General features: G+C 33.3%; 1 long non-coding RNA gene across 1 annotated transcript; it reads left to right on the top strand.

Annotated features, from left to right (window-relative positions):
• Window positions 1-10,021: 10,021 nt before the first annotated feature.
• On the top strand, window positions 10,022-10,828 carry LOC145969981 (uncharacterized). The gene is made up of 3 exons (XR_014438281.1): window positions 10,022-10,106; window positions 10,262-10,455; window positions 10,554-10,828. It is a non-coding gene; the product is annotated as an uncharacterized LOC145969981 (long non-coding RNA).
• Window positions 10,829-16,806: the final 5,978 nt, after the last annotated feature.

Genomic DNA, 16,806 nt, shown 5'->3' with positions numbered 1-16,806 from the left:
AGGAATCACCTCGCTGAAATTGGCTGTGGAGAGGGCGAAGGCCATTAAAGTTATTCAAGGGGAGAATTTTGAGAGGAGGAAAGATTTCCAAAAGCGGTTTGAGAAAGGGAAACAGGAGTGCGCAAAATAATGAGAAAGGAGAGAAAGATGGTAAAGACGAGAAAAATGGGAATAATTACGGGTGGGGGAATTGGAAAAGGCCAAACACTAAATAGTGCTGGCATTGCGGGAAAGCGGGACATTTCCGATCCGATTGTCCAGAGAATAAGGGAAACACGGCTTAGTTGCTCTCGGCGGGGGGAGAACAACTTTAGAAGGTGACGCTCCGAATGTTAATTTTCAAACGTTTTATGTTAATCGGATTAAATTAAATTATAATCTTTTTACTTATAAAGGAAAGTTAGACGATAACGAATGTTGTTTTAAAATAGATACGGGCTCGGACGTTTCAATTCTTAATAAGAAGTTGGTAAAGACGGGCAAACACATTATTCGGATCAGAGATGGTTCTGTAAGATATCCCTCTGGGGAGATAGTGCCTATCGAATTTAAAGTTAAAGTAAAGGTTTGCTTGGGAAAATACTCAGTAGAAATTTCAATGTTTGTAATGGAGATAAATGATGATTGTTTACTAGGGGCAGATTTCCTTAAAAAGGTGAATTTGGAAAATGTTTTCGGACACGCTTTTGGTTTTCCGGAGTCTGGTGGGAAACAAGCTCTAAGTTGTTCACGAATTCAGGATTCTTCTAAGAAAGTCCCATTTATCTTAAAAGAGCTTTTTTAAAATAGTTCGGTCAATTTAAATGAGGCTCAAAGGGACGTTTTTGTCGATTTCTTAAAAGAGCACCAGGACGTATTTTCCGGGGAGATTGTTTCTGGAAATTGCGAAATTGTAGAACATGTTATCAATGTAAAAGATTTTTCTCCCATTAAGCAGGTTCCTCGTCGGATCCCCATACTGTTACGTCCCGCAACGAAAAATTTAAAATATTACTTATAAAAATATAATCCCTACCTATTCTCTCATCCTATATAATCTTTGCGCGATACTATATATACTCACTATATATTTGCGTCATAATATTATATATATAATCAATATATATATACGTCAATTTAATAATAATCAGTTCTCATATAGTCAGAATACTGGTAATCACCAGTACTAATCGAAAGCTGGACTTATACACATCTATCAATCAAGAAAAAGTAACAGACCCTTTGAAACAGTCATTTATAATAATCGTAAAAGAATTTCAATATATATATAATTATTATTTATACAATTTTAATAAGGCTGCAAAAGCCACACAACTACACTAAAATTGCTTATGAAACTTCATAAATCAATAGCAAAAATACTGAGTCTATATATATATATATATATATATATATATATATATATATATTCATATATATATATTCATATCGCCATAATTTAATTTTAACACAATACATTGATTGATGTGGTATATAGCCAGAAAAATATTACAATGAATTAGCAATACTGGTCGCATATAATGATATTTATCTTAATAATTAACCTTACTAAGAAAAGAAATTTATTCGAAATTTTATTATCAAGAAAAACTCTCAGCAAATCACTCTAAATAATGTAACCGTCAAAAACATTTGCAACAAGACTTCGTATGAATTGGTATACGAACAAATCCGTCGGTAACTGGTCTTATAGCCTCTTGTGCGTTCCTTTACATTCTTCTGGTAAAATTGGTATGGGAAAGTTTCCATAGCCATAAATCGAAACCTGAAAATAATATAATTAATTAGTATTTAGACAAATAAAGACATAAATCAACAAACAATGAAAACCACATATATATATATATAAAAGTTTAATTATTATCAAATAATAAATATATTTACTTTGAATATTTAATTATAAAATTAAAATGTAAAAACAGATGACCAGTAACGACTAAATAATAATCCTTTGTAAAATAACAAGCTTCTTTTAAAAAGAAAATGATTTAAATAATTCTTAACGAATAAAATATAATTTGTTTCGAAGAATAGTATAAAGAATTTCGTATCTTATATAATCTTTACTTGTAATTATATATAATCACTATAAATCCACTTTATATTATATGTAACCAATATATATAGATATTCACTCAATATACATATTATTCAGTTATCACATATAATCAAAATATAAAGCATATAAGAAATAATACTATATTATACTAATAGTAATTGTACATTCAAAATAATTATATATTCTAAAGTAAAGGTAAATATACCTGTTATATAAAAAATTACTATAGTTAACCCTTTCAGTTAAAGGAAAGACAAAATTAAATTCGTGTTAGATATTGGCAAATTTAAATAATTTACAACATCAAGGCAATAATATAACAAAAAAAGGATATCCCTATGCGTGTATACGCGCTTACTACAAAGGAAAAGGCATAAATCAAAATATTTTATCAAACGATACTCACCTAAATTCTATTAATAAAAGATTTTGAGCCCATGCGTATCTTTTTAATAAATAGTATGTTCGGTTGTCATAAAAGAGATGCAGCGATTATAAATTTTGAAACCTGAAAATCAAATAATTAATTAATATTTTGTGATAAATAACCTACAGTAAAAATGCTAACAAATGCTCCGAAAGTGAGCCACATAAAATATTAATACGAAAATTTACAAAGAATCATCAATAACAAAAGGAAAGTTATAAAGTTAATATTCTATGTACATATAAGAATATGAAACAATAAATAAATGTACCAAGTCAATCAAAAATTAATACCCATGAATAATAATTGTTACTAAAACAATACGCTTTAAAAATCAGTAATTATAATCCGTAATAAAATAATTAACAATATATATATATATTTTTTATATTCAAGAGAAACAAAATTAATAAATTTTCCTTGAATAAATATTTTTCTAAGCGTTATAATAAATCTTTATTGTACATTAATACCATTGGCCAAATATGTCTGTATAAAATTCTAATTATTATTAAATAACATTTAACTTTGACTATTTAATTACAAAATGTAAATGGCCAATAATAACCAAATAATAATCTTTTATAAAGTAACGAGCTTCTTTCAGAAATTAATGATTCAAACATTTCTTAATAAAATATAATTAATAAAATATATATATAAAATATAATTAATGAATAAAATATAATTAATAAACAAAATATAATTAATCAAATAAGAATTTCCTTTAAAAATCCTAGATTATTTTAATTTTTGGTCCTCGTTGAGTTCCCGTAAATATATGTATATGTTCACTATCAGGAAGTGATTTTCCTCAGAGTCTTGATACCTGAAAAATATAATAAATGTATAAGAAAAACTACTATAGAAATTATTAAATAAACCATTCAAAATATAATACATACTTACACACTTTTTATGATCCTATATATATAATATTTATCCTCTTCCTAATAATGTAAGACAGCTTGTTATAAATAAGTAGCAAGAATTCCAAGTCCCAGCAACTGAAAATAATAATCAAATAATATTTGGCCGTACGAAAAATTAACTTAACAAAAATATACTAAAAAATCAATCTATACAAAAATCTATTATCATTATAAAAGTTTGATTGATCAAAATTACTATATTAAAAAGGTTTAATATTTTATAAATGTATATAATTATATAGGAGTAAAAGAAATCAAATAGTAAAAGAAGTATAATAAATCAAATATTAATATATTAAATTTCAACAATAAATATATTAAATTAAATAATAATTACTAAACAATAACTAAATAATAAAGAAATGTCAAGAAATTATTATGAATAAAATTTTATACGTAACTCTTTGCTGCATACAGAATAATAAGTCACCCTATAAACATAGCCTCCACTTGGTTGTCCACCGGGTGTCCCAATATTTTCATCACCTAACGAAAACGCTATACGGAAAAATAAAAATATATTTATTAATAAAATTCCTTAGAAATATATTTCAATAACAAATAACAAATAATAACAAATCACAAATATGCCTCCTCAAATATATAATTAACATAACGACTACATCTATTGAAATTTATACACGAGACCTCAATAGGTAGTAGTACGCGAAAGTGAGAGAGACCGCCCTATCGGGTGACTCGCGCGAGTGAGAGAGACAGCGCTATACGTAATACCATATGTAAAAATTAATAAGAATTAAATCGCGAAACAAGCTCGAATAGATTTGTCACTCTTGTTATTAGTATAAATACATATATAGTTATTAATAAAAACTTAAAAGACAATACATTGAAATAATAAAAATACATAAATATGTATGTTACATATACATATACATATATATATATATATATATATATATATGATTCAAATAAATAAAATTTTTTTTTTAATTAATAAACTCACCAAATAAACTTCCGAAATAATTCACACAGATTCCTCAAAATCCTTCAATACTGCATATTCTTATATGGTTTAAGCCTGTCTGTTGTCCGTGAATAATCCATTGGTTCATATCCCTTCCAACATATATATATATTATATATGTAAATGCAACCTAGACAAATAAGAAAAATTCAAATAATAACACGTCTAAACTCTAAGTATAAGAACATAATAATTAATATGTTATAAAAATCTCTTTTCATATACGTATATTCTATGTAGTTATTCAAATAAAACTCCACTACATAATAATAAATTATATAAAATCTAATTTCTTATCCAGCCATTATTGTCAAATAATATATATATTTTTCATTTTGATTACTTAATTGCAAAATTTTATATACAATTAAAATATAATAAGTAAGCAATGATAACCAAATAATAAACCATTTTCATTATGTGAAAAGCTCAACATTAATTAATGTATATATATATTTAATAAATGACCGAAAGTTGTCAAGTCAAGCACATTTAAAATAATTAATATTAAAATATTTCAAAATATCCAAAACTTATCCGCAATTAGAGGTGCATAGAGTTAATAAGTCATGGCCAGATGATCATATGTGAGTATTTTGATCCGCTCCGACAATAGTCTAATAAACGTTCTATATTGTCGATCAAAATACAGCCAAGCTATAAATGATATGCACCCTCGAATATCTTCTGTATAGAATGCCGTTTTATAAAATATCTGAAAAATATAATAACTATATAAGACAAATATATTAAATTATTTAAATTATTAATTATAAATAATAAAGATTCTGATTTAATAAAACCAATAATGCAAAATAAAGCTCATAACTCTTTACTGCGTGCAGAATTATAAATCTATATAACTACTAAATAAATTTTGTTATAACAAAACTTTACACATATTTAACACACATGAAATATAAAGTTTAAATAATAATAATACAAGGTAATAAATATACATATTAATAATAATAATGAATGTATGGTCTTATAAAATTCATTATGCATAATTTTATTATTGAGACGAATAAAAAGTCTCCTTATAAGAGCACAAGGCTAAGTCCAGCGTACCGCGTTATCTCCCGTATTACTTTGTTATCTCCCCTAATGTTTTTGACGTCCGCGCCGAGTCTTAATGCGAAGGGGACTCGCGAATGTATAATGTATGAATATTATAAAGAGCGCCTTCTTATTGCAAGAGTAATAAGTTATTACGAAATTATAAATTATAAAAGAATATATATATATATATTATGTGTTAAATTAATCCATATCATTAACAAGATCCAATAGTGATGCAACCTTTTTTTTTAGCAAACTTTCAAGCTTTCAAAAGAGAAATAACAATATGTATAATACATATTTAATTAATAAATAATCACAAAATAAATTCAATAATGAAGTTAAAATTTTTAACAACTACATTTATTAACTTTTACAAACAATATATATAAGTATGTATATATATATATATTCTATACAATTAACAAGTAAGGAATATATGAATAAATTATAACAAATGAAATTATTAAATCGATTTATAAAGCGTTATAAATTCACTCACCAAAAGATAAGCGACCCTCCGAGCTTCATCCGGTGCAGCTGCACATGAGCTCACTCAGCGATAAGATAAGGCCTGGCGCGACTGCCTGGCGCGACTGCCTGGCACGGCGAACACCTGCATCCGGTGATAAAACAGCTCGCCACATCCTTTGTTCCAAAAGCTGAATAATAAAAAGAATAATTAATACACTTTTATATTATAATGGAACACAATTATTATTAACAACTATCTAGACCATGCACCCATATGCACATACATATATACATATATCGTATAATTATTATATAGCAAATTGTAATTATAATGGTTTATAACACCAGAATTTGTTCATAACATTGTTAACTAAAACTATATAATTAATATAAAGAAAGTTAAAAATCAATTCTAAACGGAACATGCTAGAACGATCATTCACGCTTCTATTGAAAGAGGTTGAGATTCTACATTAAAAAATATATGCATGCAAATTATTAAAATTCTGGTGACTAAAAACCTATTGTAAAAGCCTTACCTTTGTAAAATGAATTAACGAGCTCGATGCATGGACAATACTGGCAGCTCCGTCGTCCCCACTATCCCCACGCAAGAGCGCGGCCACCACGTCACAGCGCGCTCGAAGAAGAAGGACAGCTATAGCGGCAAGCGGCGGTCGAGCCGCCTACGCCCGGGAGCGCCGCATTCTCCTACCACTGCGGATAGCCGGCACGGAGTAGGGACCAGAGGGTACCTCAGGGAGCGCAGCTCAGTCTTCCGCGCATTTGACCAGGAGCTCTCTGAAGAACAAGAACAGCAGCAGTCACGAACCATTTAAAATCGAAATAAAGACTTAGTCTCGAAACATTATTTGAGTTAAAACTTAGTCGCGAGAGCTGTAAGACAGTATACTTGAACAATAAAAGTGTTTTATTTGAACATCGAGGTCTTCTGCCATTTATTTACTACCGGCTCCTTCGACTCTCCTGCCAAGGCATCACTGAGGTCGACAGTCCACAGCGGAGGTTCGACGAGCACTTCCAACTGCAGTACTTTTGGGTAAGTACTCATTTTAATTATTCAATATTTTCTTTTTCATCTCTCGTGATCTGCAACCATCAACCGAATATTATTATTATTTTTGCATGACATATTGAAGAATTTTATTATACATAATAGTCAACAACTTACCTTCATACAATTCCAACGTCTTCTCCTTCCGATAACACGAGTACGTTGATTACCTTTGAACGTTAAACGCTCAGTCTGTCTTTGGTTTTATCCACAAGAGTGAATCGTCGCCTTCGACTTGTCAATCGATGCGCATTGGGTAGTCTACTCTACCCCTCTGCCGTTTCCGCGAAGAATTTTCTCCAGGGAAATTTCTTTACGGACTCTGTGCCGCTGTGACGTGACGTCTTGCACATCGACACTTGTCGTAGAGCACGGGACGCGCTCTTTAAGGACCGACTGACACGTAGTATGATAACTCTGGTTTAGTACAATATATTAGAAGAATTATTTTATAATAATAAAACTAAACCAGCAGGCACGGTATCCATCGTATATTCAAATATCCCTACACACCCTTCCTTTACCACGTCACTGCATGAGAAGTAACTAATTAATAATTTTCTCTTATAATAAATGAGGAGTCGCGATTTCAGAATCTGTCCTGTCTCTTTCTCTAAACCGGTTACGAAACTTTAGATTTACGCGGTACATTCTTTTTTGACAGGTGACCCCTCGAAATTTCCATCGTAAGTATTAGATGCCGCGAAATAATTTCAAATTATCCTTTCAATAAAACAAATTTTAAAACTTAAATTATTTCAATAATAGATGGTTAGCGCCCGACGACCAGACCCAATAACTCGCCGCGAATTCCCTCTGCAAAATGCAGGCGTAACTCGCAGAGAACTATTCCGACAGCGGTTATTACGAGATCGCCCCTCTATTGCACGGCAATTATTTGTAGATAGGGATAACATCCCTTCTCGTATTTTACGCGCCGCCAACGATCGCGAAGATACTTTCTTTGATTTGTCCTTCGCTCCTTTGCCTCCTGAATTAAACCCCGAAACCAACAACGGCAACCCCCCAGCGATACCAGCAGGCGAAGAATCGAGCGAAGAAGAGGACCTTCCGCTGACAGACGAGGACTCTGATCACCTTAGCGATTGCCCAACAGTCGTGTACGATCTGGATAACCCAACGGTCAGAATTCCCCCAGGACTTCTCCGAGCTTTCGAAAGAAACGGAGAAATAAGAAGAACTCGAGACCAACAAGTCCAGACTGTGCCATCGCCAAGCCCTCCACGAACCCCTGATTCATTTTCAGGTTATTCTACCCCGAATTACTCTCCGGTCGCTCTTGGGGAGATAGACCCAGAACCGATAGACATCTCTCGAGCCGAAGAGAGCTTCGCGGATTTTGAAACTAACCAAATTTTAGATTACTTAGAGAGTGAGGAGTTCTTGGGAACAGTAGATGACATATATCATATGTAATTTAATTTCGCTAAAATTACCTTACAAACTAATGTAGAAGAACGAGGAAGGATAAAATAAATAAAAGGAAAAAATAGAATTTATAATATAATAAATCTGCATATTTATTTGTCAACCTTAAAATACCTCCAAAAAGAAGCGTCCTATAGATCCTAATCTCTCGGCGTCCCAGGATATAGCCGGCTTAGCAGGTTGCCCTGAAAAAGAAATAGAGAGATATAACAATTGTTCGTCCCTGCACGGTGCGCCCTGCAGAATCGTTGAATAAACGATCGAATAGGACGTAACAGGATTTAACGCAACGACCTACTAACCTATTTTCAACTTAGGGATTTAACGCAATGACCCACTGACCCAGTGACCTAATTTTTATTTTGGGATTTAACGCAATGACCCACTGACCCAGAATCTGTCCTGTCTCTTTCTATAAACCGGTTACGAAACTTTAGATTCACGCGGTACATTCTTTTTTGACAGGTGACCCCTCGAAATTTCCATCGTAAGTATTAGATGCCCGCGAAATAATTTCAAATTATCCTTTCGATAAAACAAATTTTAAAACTTAAATTATTTCAATAATAGATGGTAAACGCATTACGCATCGATCCAGTTCTCCGTCGCGAGATCCCCTTCCATCGGGCGGGTATAAGGCGTCGCGAGTATTTCCGACAGCGTTTGTTGAGAGACCGACGTACTGTTCCTTACCATTTATACATAGACCGAGATGAAATTCCGAGCGAGATAATTCGAGCAGTCAATGATCGTGAAAACACCTCACACGACCTTTCATTTGCCCCTTTGCCCTCCGAACTAAACCCCGAGAACAGCAGACAACTCCAAGCGATACCGGCTGGAGAAGAACCGGAAGAAGAACAGGAATCGTCAGATAGTTGCTCTGTCAGTTCAACAGCTTCCACAATTGTCCTCGACCCGGATAACCTTACCGCTGGAATACCACGGGGATTACTCCGAGCTTGGGAGGCCAACGCCGAGATAAGGCGGGACAGGCAGGTCGAAACGTCTCCTCGTCGCCCTGATAGCCCGGCCTCATTTTCAGACTATTCAACCCCAGATTATTCCCCGGTCAGACCCGGAGAATTCGAGTTTGACCCCGTGGATATCTCCCCAGCAGAAGAAGGCTTGGCGGACCAAGCGGTTAATCATTTTTTGGACTATCTGAACAGCGAAGAATTCTTAGATACTGTCGACGACATGTACCATACCTAATTAAACGATAAATTGTTCACCAATTATATTCTAAGGGAAAAATCTAATAAAACTATAAAATATATATATATATACTGCGGTTTTGTATCCTCGATATAATCATAATAAACAGGGAAATTTTATAAAGGAATATAATAACAAGGATTCAACTCATATTTATTTGTCAACCTGAACACCTCAGAATAAGCTTCCTATAGATCCTAATCTCTCGGCGTCCCAGGGTATAGCCGGCTTAGCAGGTTGCCCTGAAAAAGAAATAGGGAGATATAATATTGTTCGTCCCTGCACGGTGCGCCCTGCAGAATCGTTGAATAAACGATCGAATAGGACGTAACAATAATGAAAACCTATCCTAGCATGAATACAATACTATTTGGGAGAAAAGCCGGACCATGGCTGGCTCAAGCTGCCTTTCGTTTAAAAAAGTAAATATTATTTATAAGTAATTATAATATAAGTAATTTATAATAGAAGTAATTTAATTACTTATAATGTAAATAATTTATAAATAATTATTATTTCTTTTCATAAATTATCAATCTCCATAATTAGTATGTTTATTCTTTTCTTAACATTATAGAACTAATAAAGAAGACAATAAAGAAACCTCTGAAAGTGAGGCCAGTGATGTCAGTGATGTCAGTGATGCCAAGGATGCCAATGATGCCAATGATGCCAGTGATGCCAGTGATGCCAGTAATAGTGATGCAAGTAATCCAAGTATTAAAATTCAAAAACATTCCACGACAGTCGAGCGACAACGAGAGATTACCGGTAAGTCGAACAACAGAGATGGCAATGAATGGGATTTCGTATATAGAAATCTCGAAAGCCTAGGCTATTATAAGAACGGGTACGACATATTGTTACAGCATAAAAAGGAACCAGACGCCAATCGCGCGTCCAAGCATAAAACACTCAGACAGATGGAGAACGAGGATAATGCTGCATTGCTCATCGTTTCTTACTTTTTTTATAATTTACCTCTCGAATAATTTCTTTATAATTTACACACTATGAGAGTTATAAATTATGTTAATATATGTATAAATATATATGTATTCGTTTATTTTATATTAAGAAAATATTTTATTTAATGTCAAAACACATTAATATAACGTTAAAAACATATTTATTTAATGTTAACAAAACACATTTAATTAACGTTGAAAACACATTTGTTATATGTTAAAAACAAACATTTATTAAATATTAAAATAAATATTTTTTTAATGAAAAAACAAGGAACTATCCGATTAATTTTAACGTTTTTTTAACATTTTTTTTTATTACGAAAAATGTTTTTAAAAACGTTAAAAAAATATTTTTTTGCTACTTGGGTACTTATGAAGCTATTGTCGACGCGGGAGTAAATCCGAAAGATTTACGTGGAACAAGCACTGGAGTGTTTATCGGGGAGTGTTTTTCCGAATCGCAGGATCAATGGATTTACGAAAAAATGCAGGTAAAAAGAATGCTATTAATGAATATTAAAATCAAGAATCTAATTTAAGTATATGCGTTAATTGTTTAAATGTTGACAGATGATTTATATTATGCATCATAATATAAACAACTGATTTCTTGGATAAAAATATATAAGTATTAAGTATAGAAATTTTCTAAACTATTTATATATTAGATATCTAGTCCCGCGATTCTTGAATGTAGCAAAGCTATGTTGGCAAATGGAATTTCTCATTGGTTGAATACAAACGGACCATCTCACACAATCGATAGTGCTTGCAGTTCAAGTCTCTTTGCTATAGAACGTGCCTATAGAAGTATGCAACTGGGAGAATGTGATGCTGCTATCGTCGGTGGTGCAAATCTCTGTCTGAACCCTCTTATATCTTTGCAATTTATGCGATTTGGTATTTTTGCTTACATTAAAACTATAAATTCATAATATAACAGATTTATATAAATTTAAACTATTTAAAAAAGTATTTATTTAAATATATTTTAATATTAATATTTAAATATATTTTAAATATATTTTTTATATATACTGTGACACACACAACGGTACTTACGTTCTAGGAGTTTTGTCGTCTGATTGATTATTGAATCTAAAGTATCTGGAAAAATAAGAGAAATACATCATTATTCAGATAAAAGGAAGCCGATCTGTTTCATGTTTTCCGGCATAGGATCGCAATGGGTATGCATTTTTCGTTGCATACACACACACACGCGCGCGCGCACACACACATATATATGTATAAGTTACAATTAAATAAATTACAATTAAATTATTTCAATTTATGCGCAGGTCAAGCATTACTACAATTTCCGGCATTTTATAAAACTATAGAAAAGTGCGATATTATTTTAAGAACACGTGGAATGCGCATCATGAACATATTAACAAATAACCATTTTTATTTTCTTTAGATCGGATTAATCGAACTTCTAAAATCCGTAAATATCGTGCCAAATCATGTTATTGGTCATTCGATCGGTGAACTCTGTTGCGGATACGTGACTGGTAACTTTACAATGGAACAAGTACTTCTATCCTCGTATTATATAGGATTGGCGTTGAATGAAACAAAAATAATTCATGGCGCGATGGCGGACATTGGTCTTAGTTATGAGAACGCGAAGAACATATGTCCACTGGACATTGACATAATCTCCGTTAAAAGTCAAAATTCTTGCACCATAAGTGGGCCAAAAAAATCAGTAACAACATTTATAACAAAGTTACAGGTACTTTTATGCATTTTCTCTGGCTCAATTAAATATTTTATTTTTAATAAAATAAATTATATGGGCAATAACATCTAATTCCCATTTATACTTTTCCCATTTATACTTTTTTAGGGTATTAATATCTTTACTAAAGAAATTAACTGCAGCAATATTCCTCTTCACAGTCGTCATCTCGCATCTGCGAGAGCTTCGATTTTGGCTTACTTAAATCGAATAATACCTAATAACATGAAACATAGTCTGATGTGGCATGGTCCGTTTAGTGAAACGCGTGGATTGTCCTACGCTGAATATTTTACAAATAATCTATTAAGTCCTGTACTTTTCGAGAAAACTGCAAGAAGAGAAAACTGGATTCTTAAAAATTCGATAATTGTTGAAATTGCGCCGGATGAAACTTTTCAAAGCGTTATGAAAGAATTGACCGATACGACGATGAATATTGCATTACTTCAACGTCAACACGAAGACAATGTTAAAGTATTTTTGCAAGGATTAGGAAAAATGTATAACAATGGTTTACAACCGCAATTAGCGAATTTATATCCGACTGTAGAATTTCCTGTTAGTCGTGGAACTCCAATGATTTCTCCATCAATCAAGTATATTAAACATTATATCTATTGATTTACACATAAGAATACAGAGAAAACATAAAATAAATGTAACAGCGTTCTATATAAAAAAAATTGTTGAATAATAAAACATATTTTCTTTGATGTTCTAGATGGAATCATTCCGAAGATTGGTATATAGTGAATTTTAAAACAGACAAGAAGATTACTTCCGGAGAAAAAGCTATTAACATCACATTGAAAGATGAATCGTTCGAATACATAATCGGTCATATAATCGATGGAAGAAACTTATTGCCAGCTACGGGATATATTCTTCTAGTTTGGGATATGATTAGTATGCTGAGGGGTCAGTGGCTTAATGATATATCGATTGTATTCGAAAATGTTAAGTTTCTTCGGGCAACGCATATTCCGAAGCAGGGAGATCTGGACTTAATATTAATGGTGCAGAAAGGTAAATTTTGTTAAGAATAGAAATTTATGTTTTGCAAACAATTTCTCAACATTAATATTTGTAATACAAAAATAAATATTTTAGACAATTATGACATATTTATTATCTAGGCACCGGAAACTTTGAAATAATAGAAGGAGGTAATACTGTTGTTACTGGCAAAGCGCGTATTGCGTCAGACCCTGTTAAAGAAAAAATACCGAATCATCTCTTATTAGAAAATTCCGAGGATGAGGAAGAAGTCATGACAATAAGAGACATCTATAAAGAACTTAAATTACGTGGATATCAATATGCGAATTTATTTCGGGGATTAAAAAGTACATCCACTACTGGGAAACGAGGACATATAGCATGGACGAATAATTGGGTGACGTTTATGGATACTATGTTGCAAATAAAAATCTTAGGAATTGATATGAGAAATCTTTATGTTCCTACGGAAATACAAAAATTAGTGATCGATACGAAGTTCCATGCTCAGTGTATACAAAACATAACAGCTGAGGAGAAGCGTAAGTTTGCCGGAAAATGTATATAGATGTTGTTTAGAGACACAGTTTCCATTTTTTATTTATTTGCTTTATATATTCAATGTTTTAAATATCGTGGTAAAAAGATTCAAAGACGTGTTTTTTTTATTTAAAGCGTAAGAAATGTGACTATATTATTTTCTTTTAAATAATGATACATGAATGATTAAAAATTAATTTGAAAATCTTTGTATAGAACTTCCTGTATACGTATACAAGGATATAGAAACAATAGTATCAGGTGGTATTGAAATTCGTGGTGTAAAAGCTACTTCTATATTCCGTCGAAAGCCAGTAGGAACTCCTGTTCTCGAAGAATACAGATTTGTAGCACATCGCGACGGAGCCGAAGCTTCCTTACAAGACAGCATAATATTATCGACGCATCTTGCTCTGGAATATCATCAAATGACGAAAGTAAATATCATCGAATTGATTGAAGATGGTGATGAGATAACAACAGAAGAATTAGCGTCTCCATTATTTCTCGAAGTCTTAAATAATCTACCGTTGATTAAACCAGACATAAATTTAATAACTAGAACCGATCGTTTTGCTTCTGTTACCCTTCCTTCAAAAATTACGATTCCACAATCCAAGAAGCTATCGAAGGATAATAATGCAATATTAATCGCTGGATATAATCTATTAACAAACGATAAGAGCGAAATTTTAAAAGAAATTTTGTCGGCATTGAAGGACGACGGATTCTTATTGACACGTGTTACGTCCTATTCGATCGTTTATTCAACGATTCTGCAGGGCGCACCGTGCAGGGACGAACAATTGTTATATCTCTCTATTTCTTTTTCAGGGCAACCTGCTAAGCCGGCTATACCCTGGGACGCCGAGAGATTAGGATCTATAGGACGCTTCTTTTTGGAGGTATTTTAAGGTAGACAAATAAATATGCAGATTTATTATATTATAAATTCTATTTTTTCCTTTTATTTATTTTATCCTTCCTCGTTCTTCTACATTAGTTTGTAAGGTAATTTTAGCGAAATTAAATTATATATGATATATGTCATCTACTGTTCCCAAGAACTCCTCACTCTCTAAGTAATCTAAAATTTGGTTAGTTTCAAAATCCGCGAAGCTCTCTTCGGCTCGAGAGATGTCTATCGGTTCTGGGTCTATCTCCCCAAGAGCGACCGGAGAGTAATTCGGGGTAGAATAACCTGAAAATGAATCAGGGGTTCGTGGAGGGCTTGGCGATGGCACAGTCTGGACTTGTTGGTCTCGAGTTCTTCTTATTTCTCCGTTTCTTTCGAAAGCTCGGAGAAGTCCTGGGGGAATTCTGACCGTTGGGTTATCCAGATCGTACACGACTGTTGGGCAATCGCTAAGGTGATCAGAGTCCTCGTCTGTCAGCGGAAGGTCCTCTTCTTCGCTCGATTCTTCGCCTGCTGGTATCGCTGGGGGGTTGCCGTTGTTGGTTTCGGGGTTTAATTCAGGAGGCAAAGGAGCGAAGGACAAATCAAAGAAAGTATCTTCGCGATCGTTGGCGGCGCGTAAAATACGAGAAGGGATGTTATCCCTATCTACAAATAATTGCCGTGCAATAGAGGGGCGATCTCGTAATAACCGCTGTCGGAATAGTTCTCTGCGAGTTACGCCTGCATTTTGCAGAGGGAATTCGCGGCGAGTTATTGGGTCTGGTCGTCGGGCGCTAACCATCTATTATTGAAATAATTTAAGTTTTAAAATTTGTTTTATTGAAAGGATAATTTGAAATTATTTCGCGGCATCTAATACTTACGATGGAAATTTCGAGGGGTCACCTGTCAAAAAAGAATGTACCGCGTAAATCTAAAGTTTCGTAACCGGTTTAAAGAAAGAGACAGGACAGATTCTGAAATCGCGACTCCTCATTTATGATAAGAGAAAATTATTAATTAGTTACTTCTCATGCAGTGACGTGGTAAAGGAAGGGTGTGTAGGGATATTTGAATATACGATGGATACCGTACCTACTGGTTTAGTTTTATTATTATAAAATAATTCTTCTAATATATTATACTAAACCAGAGTTATCATACTATGTGTCAGTCGGTCCTTAAAGAGCGCGTCCCGTGCTCTACGACAAGTTTCGATGTGCAAGACGTCACGTCACAGCGGCACAGAGTCCGTAAAGAAATTTCCCTGGGGAAAATTCTTCGCGGAAACGGCAGAGGGGTAGAGTAGACTACCCAATGCACATCGATTGACAAGTCGAAGGCGACGATTCACTCTTGTGGATAAAACCAAAGACAGACTGAGCGTTTAACGTTCAAAGGTAATCAACGTACTCGTGTTATCGGAAGGAGAAGATGTTGGAATTGCATGAAGGTAAGGTGTTGACTATTATGTATAATAAAATTCTTCAATATGTCATGCAAAAATAATAATAATATTCGGTTGATGGTTGCAGATCACGAGAGATGAAAAAGAAAATATTGAATAATTAAAATGAGTACTTACCCAAAAGTACTGCTGTCAGGATATGCGATGAATCTCCGTGGAGGACGGTCTGCCTCGGCGATGTCCCTGTAGGAGAGTCGGAGGAGCCGGTGACAAATGATTGGCAGAAGACCCAAGTGATGGTTCAAAGACACTTTATTTTCTTTAAGTATACTATAATATTCGACTGCTCTCTAGACTAAGTTCTTAGTCCGGAAAAATATCCTGCGACTAAGTTCTTTTTCGGCTCGAAAATGTTCTATAATACGCTCGTGATCGCTTTAGTTGGTTTCTTCTCGAGAGCTCCTGGTCAAATGCGCGGAAGACTGAGCTGCGCTCCCTGAGGTACCCTCTGGTCCCTACTCCGTGCCGGCTATCCGCAGTGGTAGGAGAATGCGGC

The sequence above is a fragment of the Camponotus vicinus genome, unplaced genomic scaffold (genome assembly GCF_025532165.1).
Source record: "Camponotus vicinus isolate PSW18456_S1 unplaced genomic scaffold, iyCamVici1.0 SCAF_4, whole genome shotgun sequence".
Classification (NCBI taxonomy): domain Eukaryota; kingdom Metazoa; phylum Arthropoda; class Insecta; order Hymenoptera; family Formicidae; genus Camponotus; species Camponotus vicinus.
The sequence above is the reverse complement of the archived record's forward strand: the minus strand, read 5'-3'. Positions and strand labels throughout refer to the sequence as shown.